General features: G+C 37.5%; 1 protein-coding gene and 1 long non-coding RNA gene across 3 annotated transcripts in view; one reads left to right on the top strand and one right to left on the bottom strand.

The window, feature by feature from the left end:
- LOC103464721 (metabotropic glutamate receptor 4-like) overlaps window positions 1-12,839 on the top strand; it is a 177,370-nt gene that overhangs the window by 52,375 nt on the left and 112,156 nt on the right. The window lies entirely within an intron of this gene.
- LOC103464720 (uncharacterized) overlaps window positions 4,295-12,839 on the bottom strand; it is an 86,752-nt gene continuing 78,207 nt past the window's right edge. Inside the window, exon 3 of the long non-coding RNA XR_533698.2 lies at window positions 4,295-4,433. This is a non-coding gene — a long non-coding RNA (uncharacterized LOC103464720). The remainder of the gene's footprint in view (window positions 4,434-12,839) is intronic.

Raw genomic sequence — 12,839 nt, 5'->3', positions numbered from 1 at the left:
CATTCAATGAGTACTGTTAAAAAAATCTAGACATGCAAACTATTTCCAGTAACAGAATTGAAAAATACTTCTTAAAAAATTATTTTAAAGAAAATGTTAAACAAACATATCTTCTAAGGGGAAAATGTACAGTCAATGTCAACTATAATGTAAGATATTAGCAGTCTTCTTGACCTATCACCCTAACTTTGCAGGAGCACAACCCCCCCCCCCCCCGCACCCCCCAAAAAATTAACTGAATATAACCTGAATTGAAGTTGAGCTGTTCCTGTTTAATCCTTTTCACATTGTATCATTTAACTAAAGCCCGTCTTTGCACCGAGTTGTCAGAAGGATCTCAGTGTACAAAGATATCAGGAGAAGGGGACAACAAGTTCCACAGCATTATTTATATACAAAGGTCAAAGAAATACAGCCATCAATAATTGAGGAAATGCAGCACAATAATGACATTACAAAAATGGGACACTTCTCCAGAAATATTTAAAACACAGGGCAGAAACTGGTCTGAGAGGTTGCCAAGAGGACAGCGACACTGAGACAGACTTTGCAGTAATATCATTTTGTGTCCTACATATAACAATATCCTCTTGTATATGTCTAGGCAAAAGCGGAGGTTATAACACAGAACTATTTTTTTTCCATTAAAAAACCCTGAAATACATTGTTTTTTAATTGCTCAGTACATTGCAGGAAACTGTGCTTTGGTCTGAAATAAACAGTTTTGGGAGCACTTTAAAAAAGTTATGGTGGACACAAAAACTGTATTGGGCATCAATCAACAAAAGAACACCATGAGCTCAGTGAAAGACGATGGCGACAACATCATGATCTTTTCTTCAGATGGAACAAGGGGTTCTATCAAAGCTGATGGAATTATGAGCATTTCCTTATACCAGTCATTAAACAAAACATTAAAGTGTATGCTAAATGGATGATACTAAATGGATTTAATTTACAGCATTTATGTGAATTCTAACTTTCACCCAAATCCAAACACATTTATGAAAGACAGAAGAGTGGAGACCTAAATTTGACTAAATCTGTGAACTTGCCAGAAGAGGACAGGGGACAAGAGATGTCCTTACAATCTGATTGGAGAACTTTTGTCAGAGTGGGAAAACGCGCCAAATATCCTGATTGATTCTCTGCAAAGAGTGATGAATGAAATTTAACCAAAATGTGCTGCAACCAAGGACAATTCTATGAGCAACCAAGGCTTGATAAATATATTTATAATATAACAATGGTGTGTACATCTTTGAGTGTCATTGTACTGACATTCATTAACTATAATACTCTTCACAGTACATACGTAAGTTGTGCTCTTTATGTGAAGGGAAAATATTTTTTATCTACCAACGGTAAACTCAGTTTGGTATTTATTGTCATTCCCCTAAAGTACAGCAGTTGATTAGCACTAATTGTTCTCTAGGTATTCTTTCCAAACAAAGAGAGAAAAAAACTGGTTCCAAATTAGACTAATTTGTCCAAGATAGTTTACAAATACCATTGCAAGCATTGTGCTATTTTATCACTAAACTTATTAATGTGATATACTAAGACTGAACAAGAACTGGTAAAATACTTACCAATTACATTATTACTGTTACGTTATTAGTTACCAAAAAAAGGTAAAAGTTATTTGTGGCCCTGGTCTGGAATTATGCTTCCTGGGTGAAAAGGTTTTTGATGATATTTGTAACCCAATGGAAACATCAGATCCTGGTTAATGTCCTCTGGTTGCTTCTAACTACCAATGATATTTTGAGCTGCCTTAAACTCTCTCTGGAGAGTCTTTCTGTCTGCAGTTGTACATCTGGAACCCTGCACCACCTTAGAAAATGAAAGCATGCTGTCAACAACAGTGACAATAATATGCAGTTTTTCTGAACGTATGTTTGTGTTTTGAGACAACTACCTCAGATATCACTTTTCAAGTGAGCCAGTCTTTCACATAAGACCCAGTAAGAATTATATTTCCAAGATTAAAAAAAAGTAGTCTCCACTGTCTCTTAATCTCTTAATAATAATGTAAAATGAAGCTTGAACTGCCATTTTCAGTAATGCATCATTTATCCAGTCAGTTTGCAGATGACATATCTGTACTTCTTTCTGTATTTTGTTGTACTATCTTGCTGACAATTGTTGTGTTCCTGAAGCTTTTCAATAACAACTGCAAGGCTCCTGCTCCAATTGAACTTTTACAGATCATATACCATTAGTTCATCTTAGGTACTGCATTCTTAATAGATTTTGCAACAAGGTAGCCTTGCCATTGGCTTCCTGTGCAATTCTGCTCCCCAAAAACTCTTGCTTACAGCACAGTCTGGGCTTTCATTTGGATTCTCTCCAGTAGCTTTTCTACCGGGGCAATAAGCAAACATAAGGAGAAGTCGTAAAGGATGATGTTGACTTTCTGTGCTGTTTTAGAATTGTAGTCTGCCTATAGTTTTAGCAATGGCAGCAGAGGAAGTGAACAAAGCTGTTCAGTCTATGTCAGCCATGCTTCCAAATATCGAATTAACAGAGACAGCCACCTAGTTCAGCTCGGCTCTTCTCTCTTCTCACAGGAGGATGGTTGTTTACAACTTCTGGAAAGCTTTCATAGATCCATCTGGCCACTTACATACATTGCGGAAAAGTGTTTCAGATTGGGTAAAATGTAAAATTTCAATGTAGTCCACGCCTCCAGGAAGCAATTGTTTCTCAACAGCTGAGAGCCCAGACCCTCTGTACAAAACAAACAGCGTAGGACAAGGGGTTGATTTTTATCACGCTGGCAACAAAACAACTTTTACAAAATAAAAGCATATAATAGTAATTTTAATACAAAATGTACAGTATTCATCACATTCACAGTATTTTACCTAGAAAAAAAAAATTACGATTTGAATTTCAAATAAGCAAAATTTGCTAATTACCTTTTAGTAATGACTTTAACATACTGTGTGTTCAACAAATAAATCTTCCCTCCCTGGAAACAACTCCTCTATCCTGCCTATATCTGTCTGGTTGTGTTGTTTTCTCCGATCATGACAACATCTCTCCCTTTGGGCACAATGCATATAGTTGTCTCACATGTGTAAGTTAATTTTAAGTGATTGAAATGTTCCCTTCACCAGCTATTCCAAAAGCTGTTCAAGTCTTTGACGGTCTCTCCAGTGGGAGAGCAGGGTATCATAGATTTTGTTTGCAAGGAAAGCAAACTTCCACCGACTAGAAAATGAAAGCATGAAAGTGGTTGGGGCTCTGAAGTGTCATTATTGTATGTGAGGGGCCTAGAGTTTAATATGACTTTGACCTCTGTCAGCAGAGTTGTGATGTCCTCAAAGCTCAGCCTTCCACAAGTTCTTCAAACATGTTTTTGCAGGTCTCACAATCCTCTCCCAAAAGCTTCCATATCACACCCTTCCCTGTAAAAAACTTGAACACTTTAAATGACTTCAATTCTTTTGGATCTTGCTCTGTTCTTTAGAAAGTCTTGGCAATGCCTTAGAAAATAACTTTACACAGTCCATGCTCTACATTGACTGTGTAAGGCCCAGAAGTTAATGTTCACTCAGGTCTTAGACTGACCTTAAATGAACTGCTCTTGTGACAGCACAAGTCAAAAGAGCAATATATGTGTTTTTTGACTAACCACCTGCTTTTATGTACAAGGGCACTTAAAAAGTCCAACCCCATGATTTGAAACGGTGGTGAGTCAGTCACTCAATCTCAATTTAAAAGGACTGTTACCTGCTGTGCTGCTTTAGCTGGGATTTTTCTTTCAGAGGTAACACAGTGACATCAGTTTCTAAAATGTCTGCATTTTAGAAACCAATCATTTTCTCTCAACTGCTTGAGTATGTCTTGTGCTCCAGAAAACATTATTCTCTTATGTTCTGAACTAGCAGAATATCAGGTACGTGTTGGCAGCGCCTATGGACGACGTTCTCAAAGCCAAAGATTAGAGTGCTGCAGCCCTCCTCCGACACACACAAGGTCATGCTCATGTAAGATGGGTTTTAAATCATTCAGTTTGAAATCTTTCTAGACTCCTTGGCAGCATCTTAATAGACAGATTTATTTGTTAAAACTGTGCTCTTGCATTACTTTTACTGAATACTTTTCTGCATCAATGAGGTTCTCAGATGTGAGGTCTTATGTTCAAAACAAACATTTGAAATAAATGTTCCATACAGTTATTTTTTGGATTGGTCCTGATGTTACTGTATTTCTCAAGATCAAATAGTTGCTTGACTTGTTAAGACTAGTAAGCTGTATAACCACCTGACACTTTGACCGCAGCTCAGTGCATACCTCCTCTGAATCACTGTCCATGGCAACATTCTCTGTCTCTGTAGCTGTAGATAATGAAGCTGGTTCATGTCATCACAGCTGGCTCCTCTAACCTTTCACCTCTTGTAGACAGATCTGCTGGCTTTGTTCTGCAAGAGAGACAAGGATTATGGGTAAATGAGGCGTCTCTGTGTTGTGAGACCTCTATGTTGTGCAGCATATCCAATGAAAAACGACCATTTGATCTGTCCACAACTTCAGTTGATTCCTTTCTATGCTGGAGAGTTTGAAACAAAATATTATTTCCTAACATTGCTCTGGTCAGCGGATTTATTAAGTTTAAAATGTGGCATTTTGTATCTTCAGTGGTGCAATCTTTGACTTGGAAACTACAAAACATCTCACAGCTTCTTTGTTCTCGTTGTGTCCCTGCAAATATGCCACAGCACTATCCACTTTTTCACAGGAGATATTCAATTTCATTGTTTGTGAACATGACTGGATTTCAATTTGATACCGTCTTGCCAAAACCACTAAATAGGCCTGTGGGAGCTCTGATCAACAATGACTCCACTTTTTAGGCCCTGCAGACTAGCAGCAGCAATTAGCAAACACCTGGTGGAACTGAGCTCATCATACAAACTTCTTCTTAGTCCAATGCTTCTGAGAATGGTTGTAAACAGCACAGTGGCAATAGAATAGGAAAGAATAAGAGTTTCTTATAGCGATAGAGGCCAATTCTAAGGCATCAAATTGCAAAGTCAAATTTCTTGTTTATGTTTGATATATTCAGCATTTATAACAGGTAACATTGTTACTTGATTGTGCTATACAATGTGCCTGAAAAATACATAATACCTCACTTTAAGTTGTTTCTTAGCAACTCTGAAGTTATTCAGGAGATGTGGTTTGTCAGGTCGCCATAGTAATTCCCCTTGATAGTTGCCACCTTTTTAAGTTGCTGTCTATTCAAAAATTTTCAGTGCCTTAATTTCCTCTTCACTCTGAAGACTCCACTTCCCAGAAGGCATGAAGCTGTTTGGAGATCTGAGCGTCCTCATATAGGCTTACATGCTTGAAGGTGGGATTGATTTCACCAAATGCTTTAACTGACCCTTACAAATGCATCCAAACTAACTGTCTGTAGCTACAAGTGAGTCTGTTATTTTCTTAACTTTGCCAGACACAATCTGCCAGGAACAGTCCTCTCCTATCAACACTGAAAGCTCTGTGTCATGAACCCTTCCACATGAAAATGAGCTAGCTGGAGCCCTCTGATTTGTAACCTTTTCCTGGATTGGCCCCCGGGAGCATTTATCACAGCTAATCTTCACTTGGTGCTCCGTACATTTTACAGGAAATTCCTTACAATATTGTGCTACATAATGACTGAGATGTTCTAAATTATGTGTGAATATTCAGTGTTTGTTTTCTTATCACATGTAATCTCAGGTACTTAACAACCTTCGCAGAAATAACGCTTTTCTGTCTGCCTCCATCTCACCGACAGCATATATATTATATCCTGCTGGACCCACAAATGTGCTTTAAAAGTCTGCAACAGTTACAGTATACTGGATATGGTATTTTCACTTCACTGTACAGATGACCTGATCACAGAACAGATTCTGTGTTGTTACAGTTTTCCTCTTCCTCTGTAGGTGCTGTCCAAGTTCAAGTGTGCTCCATTTAGTGGAGTAGTATGATTTTCTAGCGTGGGCCAAAGCTAAGCCCTCTAAAATGAACTGTAATAAGACATCCTTATATATCACCCGAAACACTTAAAGTCTCCAAGCTACGAATCTTGATTTCATATTCATCACAGCGCTCTGTGAGAGCCACCACATCAGATGGTTTTCTTATGAGTGCTATGTTCAATAATTTGGACATGTGCAAACTGATCACAATACATTTTCTTCCAAAGCAGCGGCTAAGCAGGTTTATGGCGACATCATAATTAGTATCAGCCATTCAAAGTCCTGATACAGCTACTGTTGCTAACAGGACACAGGTAAGTTGTTTTATTCTAAAGCCTAAATTCTTGCCACAGCCCTATTTCACCATCACATTTTTTCTTTATGTAGTACTGGCAGTGTAATAGTCTGTCCAGTAGGTCATCTGGCTGAACTTTTACCTGCATTGGTTTGTTGATTGTCATTCCTCCTGAACTAAAACTTCGAAGCACATGGACTCTCTGCATCCAGAACATCTAGCGTTGTTTCCTTCTCAATGAATTTATCCAAGTCCAGCAAACATTTTTCCTTAGTAGATAATAATGTAAGTGTTTTTTCACAGTTTGTGACATCTTTGCTCACCTGCTTCAATAAGTGTCATCAGCTTGGTGTGGGATATGGATGGTCTTCCATTTTTTTTCTTATCCGTTCACAGCCTTCAGCCATTTTTGCAGTAGGTGCCCCTAGCTTTAGCTTTCAGCTTCTTTAGACTTTACAAAGTCACAGATTTACTGTGTTTTAGCACCAAAATGCTGTGTAGCTACAGCTTCTCAGTAACCACAAGACTTTTGCTCCAACCAATATTCTTAAAATCAGATTATTGCAGAATTAAAAAAAAATCTGCTATAAGAAACATTTAATTATATAGTAATTACGGGCGGATGGCTGTTAAAAAACATTGATATCCAGTAGACATCCTTGTTCTGCAGTGTATAATCTAAACTTTTTTTTCAGGGAAACAGGATTTGTTTCATTATTGCTAAATTACTATGGTAAATGCCAGCAGCCTCAAAAAATCCAAATACTTTCTGTAATCATGGTAATGTTTGACATGTGCTAAAGGTGATGTGAAATTATGGCACTCTATTGATTCATTATTGACTTTCACATGCTTGACTAAGTGAAACAGTGAACTCCATGATTGTATAACTTTCTTTAATATTTACTTAATGTACAATGTAAATGTGATTTAGTGAAACACATTTTTGAAAAACACTTGACTGTAAATGATTTATGTGACGCGGAAATCTTCTGTTCAGGCCAAAGACCTGATTGCAAATGTCAGTTTATTATAAAAGCCCCCCTATCATTCTGTCCCCTGATGTTACATGATTTTGTTGATCATATTTGATGAGAGCATTTAAGTTTTGATATTCATGGCCAGTGTTGGTGATTGTAGTGCTCTGTTTTAAACCCAATCATTTCCACTCCTATCGAAGGGATAACAAATGCTTACTGATGACTGCTGAAATAGACTAATATCATGCAGGGAAAATACCAGGCTTTGCACACAAAGCATAATAAATAGTCCACAGGAAGTCTGGGTACTTCCTATCGTGAGCGTGACTGAACAGCAGATCGATTGTCAAGATGGTGTATTGTTGAGCTGAAGAGAAGCGAGATCTTGTTATGCCATTTTTACTTTTTGCAGGGATATCATTAAGTTCATTCAGTCGGACATATTATAAGCTCTAAAATCTAAAAGCCTAGTGTTTCTCCACTCACAGCTGGTGAATGTGGGAATGGAGAATGGAGTGAGTAATTATTTAGGCAAGCTTGTTTTCAAGACACTTTAGACAACAGGCAATTTGGTTTGACCTATAGTGATTGTCAGTCTGACACTAAAGTCGACAAATGCCAAACAGTGCAGAGAAACTGCAAACAAACTCTGCCTCTGTGTTTCCCCTTTGTGCATGTGCTCTAGTGTGGACATGTGTGCATGTTTGTCCTCAAGTGCTTTCAACCTGTGCATGCTGCCTGAGCATCTATTTGCGAAAAGGCCACCGGACCAGTAGGGAATTGGGAAAGAGCGTTTGTCAAGTCTTCTGCCATCCAAATCTTTATGTAGTTTTCTCAGACTGAAGACAGTCTGCAGTGAGGCATGAGAAAGACCATTACACACATGTCTAGCACGCTCCAGATGATGAAGAGATCTGGGAAGCCATCCTCCCATGGAAACCGCCTCTGGCTAAGATGCTGGATGCAGTGCACACAGACCCGAGTCAAGCCTTGGAAGGCTCAGCTGACATAACACACTCACGGTGGAGGCTTCCTGGAGACAGCCTCCTGTCTCAAATATTAATAATTTATTGAAATGAATAATAGGTCTCAGCTAAGGTGGGACAATAGGATTAAAATAATAGGTTCTCCAAAAGTGACTTAATGAAAAGACTTTAAAAATTATTTCAGGAGTTCTGCACAGTGGCGCAGTTGATAGAGCTGTTGCCTTGCAGCAAGAAGGTTCTGGGTTCAATTCCCGGCCCCGGGTCTTTCTGCATGGAGTTGGCATGTTCTCCCTGTGCATGCATGGGTTTTCTCCAGGTACTCTGGTTTCCTCCCACAGTCCAAAAACATGACTGTCAGGTTAATTGGCCTCTCCAAATTGCCCCTAGGTGTGAGTGTGTGTGTGCATGGTTGTTTGTCCTGAGTGTCTGTGTTGCCCTGCGACAGACTGGCGACCTGTCCAGGGTGACCCCCGCCTCTCGCCTGGAATGTTAGCTGGAGATAGGCACCAGCAACCCTCCCGACCCCACTAAGGGACAAGGGTGTAAAGAAAATGGATGGATGGATGGATGGATGGATGGATGGATGGAGTTCTGCATATGTGTGTCATATGCCCATTTAATATTATGTGGATTGAAGTATTAAAGACTTTTATAATGATGATTATTCAACTCTTTTTCAAAGCTAACGTGATAAACTCATACCTTTCATATCTTGTTTCTGGGAAAGAATTAATCTTAACAGAAGACAATTTTATAAGTCTCCTGGGTTTCCCTTCATCTTTCTGTGGCACAAAATGCCAGGCTCATGTTCTGTTTGAGAAAAACAACATCAATGAAGCAATTAGAGGACTTTTGACGGCTAAAGAATGTTAAGTAGTCACATGGTGCGTCTGATCAATTCGGGCCAATATCTTGGCAGCTGCCTCAGCAGAGACAGTGTTTCTGTGTGTGGGTGGCTACAAGCATGGATCGTGATAAAGTTTACCATCATCTCACTTTAACTGTGATACCTTTAAAATGATCAAACAGTATATTTAAATAATTCTATGTATTTCTTCATACTCTTGATGAACAACGTTAATTCAAATAGCATTAAATTAAAATAAGAATGAGTCCATAACTTGTAGGGTCATCATATTTTGTTTTCTTCTTTAGCACTGAAAACCAAATCAGTTTTTATTAGTAGAGTCAAAAACCCTTTAGAAGTTGGTATCTGATTTTGTATTGGAGATAAATTAAATAACTATTTTCAAATAATGTTCTGACTACATTTCTGGTTCAAAATCTATGCAATTAGATTGCTGAGACATCAGCTAAGTGATTGCATCCTGAACACGGCTTCAAGGAGTCAAAAGCTCTTAATCTGATTTGTAAAAACACAAAGAATAGGATTTTAAGATTTTTTTTAGCATTAGAGCCAACTTAGCCTGAGCTAAGAGTGAAAAAAACAATTCAAACACATTATACAGATTCATTACACACAGAGGCACGTTTCAAAGCCATTGTCACTGTGATTGTATCACTCGCAGAGGAACCCCCTCAAAACCAAAATACATTTTAATTTGAAGGTGTTTGTGTTTGTAGGGGGGTCGTAAAAAGTTAAAATTATTCAACACAATGAGAAACAGAAAAGGTGGAGCAAATCTGTCAGCACAAGGACATCACCTATGTGAACTTAACCATCCAAGATGGATGATAGTATTTAATCAAGGCTCACAAGGAGAGTCAAGTGTCATAACGACCTTACACATTCAACAATAGCACATTGTGAAGGGTGGTGTTGTGTAAATAACATACAGAAATTCATCCATGTCCTTATTTAATAATGTAAAAATAAACCTGTTAATTTGATAATATGGATCACTTATAATGAACAGTGTTCATCCTCAAATTCCCACTCTGTCCACCTCCAGCAAATAGCAGCATTTCTTCTGACAAAGACTGTGGTCAGGTTGGAGGAAAAATAAATAAGCTCATATACCAGATCTGAAAAAAATCTGCTGACAAAAGCACTTAACGTAAGTACATAAAAACGAAAGGTCTCATTTTTCAGTATCAATGAAATGTTTGACACCAAATCAAAAGTCTGAACTCTATAAATAGTTTATAAGAATAAAAGGGCAGAACTGCTGTATTACAGGGAAACCTTGAACAAAAACACTTGCTTTCTTATTTAATTCATGTTACGTGATACAGAGCACTTCTTTGAGAAGTGAGGAAAATAAAAGACTCACTCACTGGCATTGCAAACTGTGTTTAAAAGAACATTTAAAACACTTTGGGCATTAAAGTTATTGTTTGGAAACATACAATGCAACAACCAAACAGCAAAGGAAAGTGTGCTGCATGCTGGCGAAATGTAATAATGATGCAATTGCAAATATCCTGGTGGTGAAATTGTAAATAAACCCAGAGTGAAAACATAGCCCTGACCTCTTAGGGTTTGAAAAATTTCACCAAAGTGGGCAGACACTGATGGAACGGCCAAGCGTGGGGGTGAGTGGTAAGGGTTAAGCGGGTTTGTGGTCAAGATGAGAGAAAACACAATTGGTGGCTTTGTTGCTATATTTAGCAACTTTTGAGACGTCACTGGCAACTTCAAAAAAAAAAAAAAGAGAGCCACAAGTGTTGTGCCTTTTTTTCTGTTATTTGAGATTTTAGTGACAACCTGTGTAGAGCATTGGAAATGATACACACATGCAAAGCATTGATCAATACTCACCTTGTTTGCTAGTTCCATGTGTGAGTGAGATGGTCATACCTGAACATGAGGCTGTGACGTAAACTTCAACCAAATCCTGAGCTCATGACTAAGTTTGGTGCACACTGAGTCAAATGCTATGGGGCCCCAGACCTTTGGGATCCAAGTAATGCTTCAAACTATTTAAATTCATGCATGAGATTTTCCGTTCTGGCTGCATTTGGTAAACAACTATCTCAAGTTTTGCACATTTGTCTCTTTCTACTTGGTCTCTGCAGCCTAAAGTTATATGTTACATTGGGTTTGTATATCTATGAATGTCAGCAAGGATGTTTTTTTTTTTTTTTTTTACTATTTTGAAACTGAGAATTTATGACGACATGAAATTACCCACATATTAGTAATGGCACAGTTGATGCTCATGCCTGTCAGGTTTTCTCAGGAAAGGTAGTTGACTCATTTTTATTTCTTCAGCTCTCCCAGGTGTTACATCAAAGATGTGAATTCTTGTCAATCACTTTTTTTTGGGGGGGGATTTATTTTTCAGCTTCAGCAAACTGTCAAACCCACACTGTACATTTAGCAAAGTACAGAAAAGCTCACCAAGCAGAAAAGCTTCTGGCAGAGGGCTATGGAATGATGCAATGAGTTGTGCATCTGTTCGCTCTTCTGAAAAATACAATGTAAGTGAGCCAAATATAGGATATGTTGGAGTAAATGTGGGCATGTGCTTTTAATGCCACTGTTGGGCTTGGAGCTGCACAGATAATACTACACCAGCAGTTTGGATAGTTTAAGGAAAGAGAGGATTACATGACAAATGCAGTGTGGGCGTTGTAACTTTGAACAAGGTGCATGTATATGAAGGTGAAATGTTGCATAGACTAAGATGTACGTGTACAAAACAAATGCAAGTTTTATTTTACAATTGTGTATAGATTTAAAAGAAATGCACAATTTTGGCACACCAAAAACTGTGTTCTGACAAATGACACTTTGAAACGGGGCTGTTTTTTAAAAATAATTTTTCATAACTAGTTTTCTTTTTACATTTGCTCATATTGTTAACATGTTATTTGAATTTGCTTCATGAGGCCAAGAAAATCTGATAAAAGGAAATTACATATAAAATGTGCCAGCTACTCAATCTTTAGCAATCTATCTCACAATCTATAATGATAACAACTACCTTCTTGATTAATTATATTTTAAGTAATTACTTTGAATTTATCAATGGTCATTTAAGTCAAATTAATATTGAAACTGTTTTTGATGCTGATCTTTATCACTAATATAGGTTGCTTTTTAACTTTATTTGCATTTGAAACAATAAAAACACAAAGATTTGTTGATTGATAAGAATGCATAATGTTTCAAATATTTATTTACTCAGTCACTGATGTACTATTTGTTCATTATAATGATGACTAAGTGATCAATAGTCAGATTTTTCTTTGAATTTCAGATACTTGAGTACCATAAAAATGTGCAAAGTATGTCCAGTTAAACTTGCTGTGAAACCAACACTTCACATTTTACGTTGTTTTGTTGACAATTTTACAATTTCTATAGTAATTATATGTCTGATTCTTTGTAGAATGTTGCAGAAATTAAATATAAATTGTTCTTAGAATATTTATTTGCTGTATTTTACAGACTACATATGTGCAGTGGTTAGATTAGTGGCTGTTGTTGTAAATGCATCTTATAAATAAAACCGACCCCACTTGAACTAATGCAAATTTTGTTTGCCACCAGTATGAGCACTGGGAAACATTAGTGCCTAAATTTAGACATTCAAATTAAGTATTAGCTGTGAGATAGTCTTGAGACCAGTCTTTAACATAGTTTGACTCCAAGCACATTTTCTCTAAACAGGCAATTATCAAGTAACAC

Source organism: Poecilia reticulata, linkage group LG5, assembly GCF_000633615.1.
Source record: "Poecilia reticulata strain Guanapo linkage group LG5, Guppy_female_1.0+MT, whole genome shotgun sequence".
NCBI classification, from domain to species: domain Eukaryota; kingdom Metazoa; phylum Chordata; class Actinopteri; order Cyprinodontiformes; family Poeciliidae; genus Poecilia; species Poecilia reticulata.
This window is presented reverse-complemented; position numbering and strand designations above follow the sequence as displayed.